This window comes from Helianthus annuus, chromosome 3, assembly GCF_002127325.2.
Source record: "Helianthus annuus cultivar XRQ/B chromosome 3, HanXRQr2.0-SUNRISE, whole genome shotgun sequence".
Classification (NCBI taxonomy): Eukaryota; Viridiplantae; Streptophyta; class Magnoliopsida; order Asterales; family Asteraceae; genus Helianthus; species Helianthus annuus.
Window position 1 is genome coordinate 61,953,540 of NC_035435.2, and position 12,493 is coordinate 61,966,032.

At 33.4% G+C, this 12,493-nt stretch overlaps 2 long non-coding RNA genes across 6 annotated transcripts; one reads left to right on the forward strand and one right to left on the reverse strand.

Moving 5' to 3' along the window:
- Nucleotides 1-2,476: 2,476 nt before the first annotated feature.
- LOC118490307 lies at nucleotides 2,477-5,450 on the forward strand. Of its 5 annotated transcripts, none has more exons than XR_004889148.1 (8): nucleotides 2,477-2,602; nucleotides 2,690-3,064; nucleotides 3,159-3,226; nucleotides 3,594-4,022; nucleotides 4,226-4,287; nucleotides 4,377-4,449; nucleotides 4,971-5,080; nucleotides 5,217-5,450. It is a non-coding gene; the product is annotated as an uncharacterized LOC118490307 (long non-coding RNA). The 5 variants fall into 5 exon arrangements; XR_004889150.1 differs by having other exon boundaries at nucleotides 4,971-5,019; XR_004889149.1 differs by having other exon boundaries at nucleotides 2,690-2,905; nucleotides 2,995-3,064; nucleotides 4,971-5,450.
- Nucleotides 5,451-9,693: 4,243 nt separating this feature from the next.
- On the reverse strand, nucleotides 9,694-10,522 carry LOC110926642. The gene is made up of 3 exons (XR_002585319.2): nucleotides 10,327-10,522; nucleotides 10,075-10,165; nucleotides 9,694-10,006 (listed from the first exon to the last, which is right to left on the reverse strand). It is a non-coding gene; the product is annotated as an uncharacterized LOC110926642 (long non-coding RNA).
- Between the last annotated feature and the right edge of the window lie 1,971 nt (nucleotides 10,523-12,493).

Sequence of the window (12,493 nt, forward strand, 5' to 3'; positions counted from 1 at the left end):
TTACTCACATTTTGCGGAGCGATCTCACGAATGAATATAATACCACTAGGTTAGAATCCCGTGTGTTACACGTGTTGAATAAATGTAATTTTATATATTAAATGATAAAAACTTATATCTTTATGAAACTTGTATATTGTACGGGTTAAATAAATGTAATTTTATATATCAAATAATAAAAAAGTTATATCTTTAAAAACCATGTGTATTAGACAGATTAAATAAATGTAATTTTGTATACTAAATACAAAAAACTTCGTATCTTTAAAAAACCCGTATATAATCGGGTTGAATAAATCTACCAAATAATAAAAAATTACATCCTTAAAAACCCCGTATATTACACGTGTTGAATAGATATAAAAAAGTTATATCTTTAAAAACCATGTGTATTACAAAGATTAAATAAATGTATTTTTGTATATTAAATACTAAAAACGTCTTATCTTTAAAAAATACGTGAATAGTCGGGTTGAAAAATCTACCAAATAATAAAAAAATTATATCCTAAATAAATGTAATTTTGTATATTACATTGTATACTAAAAACGTCGTATCTTTAAAAAAACCTGTGTATAGTCGGGTTAAAAAATCTACCAAATAATAAAAAAATTATATCCTTAAAACCCTCGCGTTTTACTCGAGTTGAATAAACATAATTTTGTATACCAAATAATAAAAAAAGTTATGCTTTTAAATAATTAGGATAACATTTAATATTAATTTATTATTTATATATTTAATATAAGATAAGTAGATAAGAGTGGTATTTGTTTTAAAAATATATTAATTAACAATTTAGATTTGAGGATAATATTTTATTAAAGTATGACAAGATTTAATATTAAATTTATTATTTATTTATTTAGATAGATATAACTTTGAGGATACATTCAATAAATGACACGTGTTTAAAACTTGGTTTCTTTTATGACAGTAGTTAGATTAGATTAGATGCGAGGAAGATAAAGATAACCCTAAAATATCAAATAAACCAATACTAAATAAATAGCCAACACAAAAGTAGTTCTATAAAATTGAATCCTAGGTTTTAGGGACTTTTGTAATACCTAAATATATAATAATACTAGGTTAGAACCCTGTGTATTACACGGGTTAAATAAATGTAATTTTATATATTAAATAATGAAAGTTATATTTTTATGAACCTCGTATACTGTACGGGTTAAATAAATGTAATTTTATATATCAAATAATAAAAAATAGTTATATCTTTAAAAACCATGTGTATTACACAGATTAAATAAATGTAATTTTGTATACTAAATACTAAAAACGTCGTATCTTTAAAAAACTCGTGTATAATCGGGTTGAATAAATCTACCAAATAATAAAAATATTACATTCTTAAAAACCCCGTATGTTACACGTGTTGAATAGATCTAAAAAAGAGTTATATCTTTAAAAACCATGTGTATTACACATATTAAATAAATGTAATTTTGTATATTAAATACTAAAAACGTCGTATCTTTAAAAAACCCGTGTATAGTCGAGTTGAAAAATCTACCAAATAATAATAAAAAAATTGTATCCTTTAAAACCCCGTGTATTACACGTGTTGAATAAATCTAATTTTACATAGCAAATGATAAAAAATGATATATTTAAAAACTTCGTGTATTACATGTGTTATATAAATGTAACTTTGTATAGTAAATAATAAAAAAAGTTTTATTTTTTAAAAACCCCGCGTTTTACACGAGTTGAATAAATATAATTTTGTATACCAATTAATAAAAGAAGTTATATTTTTAATAAATTAGGATAACATTTAATATTAATTTATTATTTATTTATACTATATTATAATGCATGAGGCAAGGGCATTTTAAGATACCCAAAAAATAAGAACTTCCCCCCCCCCTTATTTATAGAAAGGCCCCTAAAATGAGGGTAGTTTGGTCTTTTAAACACTATTTATTTTTTAGCCCCTAAACTCATTACACTTAAATCCTTGAGTTTTAATAAAATTATAAATAATTAGTTACACTTTTCCCCCTCAACAACAAACTTATAATTCTTTTACCTATTCTTTCCATAAACTATGATGTATTAAAATATTGAAGGTACCATGACGACCTTCTAATTTTTTTCGACGTTTCGACGTTTCGATGTTTGTCTTGGTCAGTATTGACGTACGGATTAAAATGTACAGATTGATGATGCCTTAGTGTACAAGTGATTAAAGCTCAACGTACTTTTAATCGTCGTCAGAAGTAAAATATAGATTAAAAAGGTAAAATCATTATCAATTTAAAAGTAATACCATTGTTGAATAATTGATTAAAAATTTCCTTTACATTTTAGTCAAATTTTAACAAAACTTCCTACTTTAAAGGGGTAACAAAATTTTATTGTTAACCAAGCGGGAAAATTTTTAAAATTTAAATTTAAATTGCAGTACTAAAGTTTATCCTCTAATCTATATCTATACTATTTTATAAATTGTATTGGAAGGTTAAACTGGCCTTTTCCACAAATCTATTAAAATTGAACGATTTACACACGCGTATCCAAGGGAGATTCAAAATTCAAAAATAAGATCCACAATAACCTCAATATCCATTCACGTATCCGAGTGAGATTCAAAATTTAAAAACTAGATCTACAAATCTCATTATTTCTCAACAAACCTTTTTTAATTGTTGTTTTTTTTTTCACTCAGAGAGCAAATCCCAAATCCGTTCCATCGATGGCGAAGACAAAGGGAAATCGGAGGTGATGAAGGTCTCAACATTAGGGTTAGGGTTCCGCCATATCAGCGACGGTTTGAGATGTCGCCTTACGAAGGGTAATGGTTGTGAGCTCCTGAAATGAATCGACATCTACATGTCTCAGATCTGGTCAGATCATCAATCTCTAAGACCAATCCGACGATTAGGTATGTTTCACTTGCTCCGGTTGTTTTCAGTTTGTTATGATTTCGGTGATCTGGAACATTGTTTTTGTTCTATTAATGTTTGTATATAGATATATTTTTGTACATTAGAATGAGGATATAATGTTGTGATACGTACACCAACAGGTGATATGTCACAAGGTAAAACTCCTATACTTTTTACTCATCTTTCATTAATTTTTTTTCCAATTAGTTAGTTAGTTTAGTTATGATACTTGAAATTCAAAACTTGCAGTGGGCAGAAGTTCTATTTGCAGATGCTTTTTCATCATTTTTGAGGATGCTGGGTTAAATGCTGATAAGGTATGATTGTGCTTATAACAATTTACCTAACAACTTCATTGTTACTCTCCTTTTAAATAACTCCGTTAAGGAAGAAAATACAGAAAAGGAATTGAAGAATTGTCTTTTAAAAATAACACAAACTGAGTTTTATAAACTCAAGAAATGATAAATGAAGCGCATGTAACCGGTTTATTGTTGAAACTACACACTATACATGCACCAAAAAGTCATGTCAAGACACTTGAAACTGAACACAAGTGAATTTCGCGGGTTAACACGAAAATGACCCGTTCAATCAGAATATTTTATTTTATTTACTGAATATTAACGTTGATAAGTCATATATCAAGTCATTTTACTCATAACTTTGTGATTTGAAATGCAGATTTTTATCGAATTATGAGGGCATGAACCCTGTCATGAGCCCCTGTTGAAGCACAGTGGCTTTTTACAGACAACTACATGAACATCCAGTGGAATACTACACATATATAGTGGTAGCTTAGCGATAGGAGGTTCAAACATAGTGGAAGTTACACAACAATAAGTAACCCAGAAGGGGGTATACTAAAATATGAATTGGATGACAAAATTGTGATACGATGCCGCATTTGTTTATGTGTAGCTGCCAACTTAAACTTATTTAATTTATATCTAACGTTAATCATGTGTACGTAGTTTTCTGTGAAATTATCTTAGTATTGCACTCGTTGGACCAAGATGCGCTAAAGGGGCTAACACCATCAATCAAACTGAGAGCAAAAGCATCTAAATTTGCCAAAGCAACAATGAAGGCACTAATGCATCATTCAAGGTCTGTTTAAAATTCGCATCTGCATAACTAAAAGAGAGTTACATTTCTTTATGTTTAGGTCACAGTTTCACTTAGTTACTTGTGAAATGATATGTTTCAGGGGCATATTCGAGTTGTTATTTATTCGGTCAATGGTGGTGTTCATCTACTGTAATTATTACGAATCGATATAACATTAAAATAGCTTCCCTTTCTGTCAACAGAGATTTGGAGTATGGGCTGACTGGGACAACCTTTATCTCACTCTTGATCAGAGGCTACTCAGGTAACTAAGCTAAATCAGTATCACCTATAGTTTTTTTTTATTTGACCAGTAATTATATTTTTTAGTATCTTATTCTTTTGGCCTTTTAGATTGGAGTGTTCGAGCAAATGGTTTATAAAGGGTGAGAAAACCAGTTCACTAGAGTCTTTCATCCTGCACTAGGTATGATTTCCGTTCTACCTGACCTCTATTACTGTTTGGGAAAAATCCGGTTCACTAGGGTACTTCATCCCTTAATTCACTTGATAAATAAAGTAGAGAAAGTGATAATCACAACATTAAAATTCATGCTACGAAGAAATATTACAGCCATGGGCTAAATTTCCTCAAAAGTAAAGACTTTTAAAAAGTTATGATGACCCAGTTTAAATCATAAAGCTCATGTGTCTTAATATTTAAACCTCATGTGAATTTAGTGCGAGTTATATCGACTTTTTTATGCATATGTAATTGGTCGAGTTTCCTTTTTTTGTGTGTTAATAACTTTGAAGTGTGTATTTAACTATTTATTTTGTTATGTTGCCAAAAATTGTGACGTGGGACTACAAGGTGAATGGACTTCAAGTGTGTATTTATTTTGTAATGTTGCCATTAATGTAGTTGCTGCTATTAGAAGCATGGATTATCCTACAAACAGTTTTATTACAGTTGATTATATAGTTATGGTTATTTTGATTATATAGGTTAGGTGCATCTGCTTGTATGGAGTGGTGACTATCCGTGCTAAAAAAGGTTTGACATGTGGGGTATACGGAGAATTTTGGCCTATTTACTTAAGAACTGGTCGATTCAGGTCATGTTTGTTCTCTTAAGAGTTGTATGAAGAAAACAACTAAAAACGAAACATGTTAAACGGGTCGGATTTTGTCCAAGTGTACATTCTTTTCCATATGTTAAAGAGAATGAAAGTTTTTTGATTTTGTTGACAGGTTTGTGAAGAAGGAATTAGCTGCAAAATAAAGTCATAATTCTTTATTTGGAGACCCATCCCTCAACACTGTAAAAACCTTGAGGTATTGGCCATTGGGTATTCAATCCATAAGAAATATGAGACCAAGAAACAAAGATATGTTGCAGTCTTTGATGGTCCAAAATTTCCACTTTGGTGTCATGTATTCTTTGATCAAGTATTGGGTAGCGTCTAGCGATAACACTGGGTATGTACAGATTCATAATAAATATAAAGCTTTAACACTGTGTTCCAGAGTTTACTAACAGAAGGAAAGGAAAGGAAACAAAGAGAAAGTAAAAATATTTTGTGTTCCAGAGTTTCATTTAAGGAAGGAAAAGAAAGGAAAATAAAACATGTCGTGTTCCCGAGTTTCATTTAAGGAAGGAAAAGAAAGGAAGTGACAGGAAAACTAGGCTAAATTCATTAATTTTTCTTTCCTTCCGATTTGGGAGGAAACGGTGGGAAAGACATCTTTTTTTTTCCTTTCTCGTCCTTTCCTTTCTCACTTTTGCTTTCTTTTCTTATCCCTCGTTAAGTTAACTCGGGAACAGAGCGTAAGAGTAAATGTTTGGAGGTCAAACATGATTTTTCTTTTTTCATTTATTTCATTATAAATCCCTACCATCATTTTGCTAACACCTACTTTTAACAAAATTAGGTTGGTGTGAAATATGATTACAAAAAGTGTATTATTTTTAGAAACTAATGTATTTTTATAAGTAAACAATATAGCAGAAGTTCCATTGTTTCTGTTTGTGCTATTCATGCAATCTGTTAGAGATAAACATAAATTGTATCGTCCCACTAATGCTCTTACCTTTTTATTCAATCGGACAATCATGGTATCATAAGATCGAGAACTAGACAAATCTTCATAGTAAGTACCCCAAAAAAGAAAAAGAAACAAAAACTCTTAAACTTAAAAAATCCCTTATTTTGTTTCTCGAATGTTCATTTACGGATAGCCAATACAAAGATCAAATACCACGTGGAAACAATGCAACGGATATGAAATGAATTATACAAAAAAGTATTATCCATATGACTTCACTACCAGAAACGAGTGCCGTAATGCAAAGAGTCGCCCCCGTCGCATCGCGCGGGCACCCTACTAGTATATTTAATATAAGATAAGTAGGAAAGAGAGACATTTGTTTTAAAAATATATTAAATTAATAAGGGGAAAGTGAATACAGTGCTGTTAGACGTGTAACCTTACGCGTCAAACTCATCAAAACTACGTAGTTTTGATTAAAATCCTTAAAAAGATAAAATAAATCATTTTTTATCAAATCCCTGAATAACTAAAACAAAAGGAATGTGCTCTTGGTTCATCCCCAAATCCAAATCCCTAGTCTAAGGCTATTAACTTTCAAGTTGCTGAATGTCTTGACATTCTACCCTCTTTTCAACTTTTTGTAAACCAAATGATGAAATATATGACGATGATTCTTTTTTTTTTTTTTTGAACGGCCGACAAAAATATTATTAATAGTAGCAAGAAGCTACGATCCAAATTTACATCGTTTTACACCATACTTAACACCAAAACAAAATTACATAGCTCCTAAATTGAATCGGCTCCAATTTTCCCATGAAAGAGAAGCCATTTTTGACCGACTCTTCACCCATAAATACGCCATCGATTTAATCTCATCTAAGGATTTAACGACATTCGGGACCGCTTGTTTGAAGACAACCTCATTCCGTACTTTCCATATCGACCAGAAGGTGACAAGAATGACCGCATGGATAACTTTACTCTCCCTCGAGCTCGATCTTGGGCCGTGCAATGTGAGTAGGTCTTTGATACCAAATGCTATTATCGGCGGCATCCTACACCAAATTGCCAAGTTTTGCCAAATCGATTGAGCGAAGTGACACGAGACAAAAATGTGATCGCATGTCTCTGCATAATCGCCACACAGAACACACATTTGGTTCGGCACCGGTACGTTTCGTCTCGCCAACGCGGCCATGGTCGGCAACCTCTCCATGTCGGCCCTCCACGCTACTATACCCACCTTCTTGGGGACCCAGTTATTCCATTCAAACACATGGTCTGGACTTACACGACCTGCCGATCCAAGAGACTTTTTGATACTTGCAACACAGAATGAGCCATCAGCCTCATAGTTCCATTTCCATACGTCTGGCCCCAACAACCCCACTTGACCGCTCAGTAATGACACTAATTGCTGTAATTGAGCTGATTCTATCGGCCCAAGACCGGACTAGGCCCAGGCCCAATTGAAAACAGGGCCGGCGATTCCAACGGACCAACGTTCAGCCACCCGACAGTCTTTAGCCACCTCCGATTTGAACAACTCAGGATACTTTATATATAAAGGACTCGAATCAGCCCAGCTATCCAACCAGAAGTAAGTGTTATTACCGTCCCCAACAACTGATGAAAAGGCGTTATTCAGGTCAATATCGGCTGCAGAAAACAAATGTCTTATGCTGCAAATATTCTTCCACGGCCCTGCAACTGACGTCTTTACCGGGATGTCTTTCCAAGCCCTCGAGTTATGGTGAATTGCCCAAATAATCCTACGCCATAATCCATTTTTTTCCGATTTAAAACGCCACCACCATTTCGCTAACATAGCTAAGTTGGCGTCTTTGAGTGACCCGAAACCTAGCCCCCCATATTCCACCGGAGCAATTGTATGTTCCCATGCTACCCAATTCATCTTAGCCTTTTCTTCCGAGCCGCCCCAAAAGAAAACCCGTCGAAGTCTATCCAACTCTTCTATCACTTTAACCGGTGCTTTGAACATAGAAAAATAGTATGTTGGTAACGCGTTTAGTACCGATTTTAGTAGTGTAATCCTCCCACCATACGACAACGTTTTAGCCTTCCATATTGATAATCTACTTCTGAATATATCTATTACCGGTTTCCAATTCCGAACTAAGTTCATATTAGCACCCACCATTAAACCAAGATGTTTAAAAGGGAATTTACCTTGTTTGCACCTCAACCGAATTGCCATGCTTTGTACCTCCGCCTCCTCCACACCCACACCATAGATCCAACATTTTTCTAAATTAACTTTCAAACCGGATGCTAGATAAAAACACCTCAATATACGCCGCAAATTATTCACATTTGAGATCGACCATTCCCCAATAAAAATAACGTCGTCCGCATAGATCAAATGCGACAAAGACGGTCCATTACTTGTGATTCTAACCCCATGAAACAAGCCGACTGATTCAGCTTCCTTCATAATGCCCGAAAGTGCTTCCATAACAATTACAAACAAGAAAGGGGATAGCGGATCCCCCTGTCGGAGCCCACGGGAGCACACAAATTCTCTAGTCGGGGACCCATTTACTAAAACCGAAGCTTTTGCCGAGTATAGAGTAGCCATAACCCATGTACGCCATTTACTCGGGAAATTCATTTGTGCCAAGATAACAGGCATTAATTGCCACTATTTCATACGGTGACAACCTAAATGTTCGAATATGTGGTTTTCTAGTCACTATCCCATATCTTTTGGAGTGACTTGGTGATTAAAAAAATGTGTCACAATCGTGTTCACTTCTTGACACCTTCATAGTACGGGAGTCGAGGTTACTCCACTGATCATAAGCAGTACAAAATGTTTAGTTCTCAAGGACCCACTAGACAGCTCATGATCATAAAAAAGTACAAAATGTTTAGTCCTCAGGGACCCGTTAGACGCTTGCGAGTTTGTGACACTAAGCTGCCTCTAAAGAGAACTCATTAAAAGCAACAACAGTCAATTTATTGCCTTAAAGAAATTGCTTGTGAAAACTGAGCAAGAAAGCCAACAGTTTATTAAAAAAACAAAACAAATGAACTCCATAAGGGTTACTGATTACATACAAAACTCACTAGTTCTTATAAATATCAACTATGTTCACCAATTTCCTCCATAAACGACAAATGCTCAGGCTGCATAGGATCTCATTCTCCTTCACTTAGAATCGGAACAATGAGTGGATTCATTTATGCAAGATAAACAATTGCCCACCTGCAACAACCCACAAACCATTTGAGTCCATTTGTGTATTAAAGCTTCTAACGGAAATGGTCTATAACATCTGATTCTTTACGCCAAAAATTGTTACTGGTATCACTTCTTTCGTGGTTCGATCATGTATGCACTAATTCTTTTAGAGAGAATTATGCCAATTTTTTTGGCAAAAGTTGCCTATTTAAGACTCAGAAGTTGTATGCCATTCACACAGATCAAGATGGTATCCGCACTAAGGCTCTTAACTTTCCGGGAGCAACATGTTCTCGTTCAGTTTTGGTCGCCCCATGTGGTGGGGAAGCACCAATTACTTACAACCATACATCAAACATTCGATTGTTCTATTCTAAATGTGAGTCAGGTCTTTTGCAACAGTGACGGATCTCATCATGTTACAGTCGTTTTTGGATGACTATAAACAGATTTACATATTCACCAGCGTGACGAAATTAAGTTAATAGATAATTTAATTTGAAGATTACAAATGTTATTAGAAACAACAAATTTACATTCTACAAATTTCCTCTACGAGTTGCATATATTGGAAACAGTTTACATCTTGAAACATTCTTGAGCAACTCTTTTTCTATGAAACTAAGACAACAAGTTGTTAGGTATCAACGGCGGTGAACAAATCAGGAAACTGATAAAAAAACGCAGCGACCTTTGTTGTTGATTGAATTTCACTTTCTGTTGACTAGTCATATGACCATCATTGTACTGTAATTGGCACAAAGCTTCTCAACCTTGTTGCCTGCAACACCAGACCAACATATATGTAAGAGTTGTGTTGTGAGCAATATGACCATCATGAGTCCTTACCCGTTAAGCCAAGAGGACGAAGATGCCACAAAACAAGATGGTTTTCACTTCCACTTGTCACATATGCCTTAAATCCAGGTGCATATAAGTTCTGTTTACACAACTAATTGTTACCAGATATACAAAATTAACAGGTTAAGATGACATGTGATTGGCTAAAATCCCAGTAAATCAACAATTGTTGTGATTATTAACCACCAAGCACTAGCAATTCAATGAAATTGCATATATATAAAGAAACTAAAGTGATACCTGTTTGTTCATCTCGACGACAATGGCTTTGTGAACGGCCGTCGTTGACCTTGATGTCGACGTAATCTCCTCCGTGATAGGTTCAGAGGTGGGTGGAGAGATGGATGGTCCCTTTCCTCCTGAATCCTCGAGCGAACAGACTAGGGATTTGGATTTGGGGATGAACCAGAAGAACGTTCCTTTTTGTTTTAGTTATTCAGGGATTTGATAAAAAAAAAGATTTATTTTATTTTTTAAGGATTTTAATCAAAACTACGTAGTTTTGATGGGTTTGACGCGTAAGGTTATACGTCTAACAGCACCGTATTCACTTTCCCCAATTAATAATTTAGATTTAAGGATAATATTTTATTAAAGTATGATAAGATTTAATATTAATTTATTATTTATTTATTTAGTTAATATAAGATAAGTATAGATTTGAGAATGTCTTCTATGAATGACACGTGTCAAAAACTTGTTTCTTTTATTATAGTAGATAGATAGATCAGATATGAGAAATAATTCAGTATTCATTAAACTATCGAAATAAAATGCGATTGATAATAATAACAATTTATTAGTAAAAATTAATTTAATAACTTTATAAAATCAGAATTTTTCATTTTCTGTTATTTTATAATCATTAATTTATAAAAGGCTTAATTTGGTCCATATTTTAATAAACCCGCTTCTTGTAAATATTTTATCGTGAGACATAAAATTTATCATGAAAATTTCATATTGAAAATCAGAATAATATTTATAGAATTTTATTTTGATTATTTTATATTTTTGCTAAATTTCTGTATGAAATATAATGATTAAAATCACAATAATTCCAAGTATTCTCCAAAAATTCTCAAAAATTAAACAAACTATACTAGCATGATTTTAAACAATAATCCACTTTCAATTTCGTCTAAACTCATAACTAAAATCAAAAGCCCCAAATTCTACTTCTAAGAACCCTAAAAACACAAGAAATTAAATTTGGATTTTGAATGCCCTCTATCACAAAATTGGATAGAGGGGTTTTGTAGAGCACGAAAAACTAATCAAATTCGGCCCAAGAACTACCTAATTTGGTTGAGAAACGAAGGAGAATTTGTGAGGCAAAGTTCCAAGCCCTAGTTAATTCGTGTGTTAGAGAGGGATTTTGCATAGTTTGGGGGGTGGGGTATTGCTTGTAGTGAGTGGAGATGTCGTTTGAGATGTTTCATTAGGGTGGGGAGGTCGAATTTTTGTTAAAAAGGTTAAGGCATATTCTATACTTTATTTGGAGATCTAGGGTTAGGGTAAGTTGAAATAAAATTCATTGCGCTTAACAGCTGCATTAGCAAATAAAAGTTTGGATATCACGACTTGGGGAGGAAGAAACAACACAAGTATATGTCGCTTGCAACAGATGGTGGTGTCGTTTGGCTTTGATGCCAAACGACAAGGGGTATCACTTGGAACCTTTTGGGTTGTCGGTTGGAGTAAAAATATAGGTGTCACTTAAAACAAATGTTGGTGTTGTTTAGATGCAAAAGGTGGGGTATTGTTTGGATGAGCTTGTCGTTCGGGGAAGGTAGTATTGAGGATGTCGTTTGGATTAACCGGGTGGATTAAGTAGATGTTGTTTGGGGTTATCATATAGTTTGAGAAAATGACGTTTAAGTGTACGATATCGTCTGGAAGTAGTGGTGTAGTGTTGTTGAGGTGGTCGTTAGGATGAAAAGGGGTAGTGTCATTTAAGGTATAATGTGTCGTTTAAAAAATGTGATGTCGTTTAATATGCATCTTAGTAACAATAAATAATAACTTACGACAATATATTAAATATTCGCATATTCATTTGTTCGATTTGGCTTTGATTTACAAACGGTTCAGATTTTTTAGGACCCGTTTTTTGCGGATGTTACAATACAACTTAAATGTAAAAGTGCTAACCAGTGCAAATCACATTATCTTTTAAAAATTGAAAAAGATGAACAAACGGTTTGGTTTTAACACCTTTGTAAAAAGTAATTTAATTTGAGTTTCTAACAAAAGTTGAAATATAAATCATTCAACTTAAATATGTGTATAAAATAAAATCTCGTCTAAACGTGACACCTGAAATTGTTATAGTTGCACACTCTAATATATCCATTGCTGCAACTCTAGCATCTTTGGAAATATATAAATAATGCATCAAATGGTA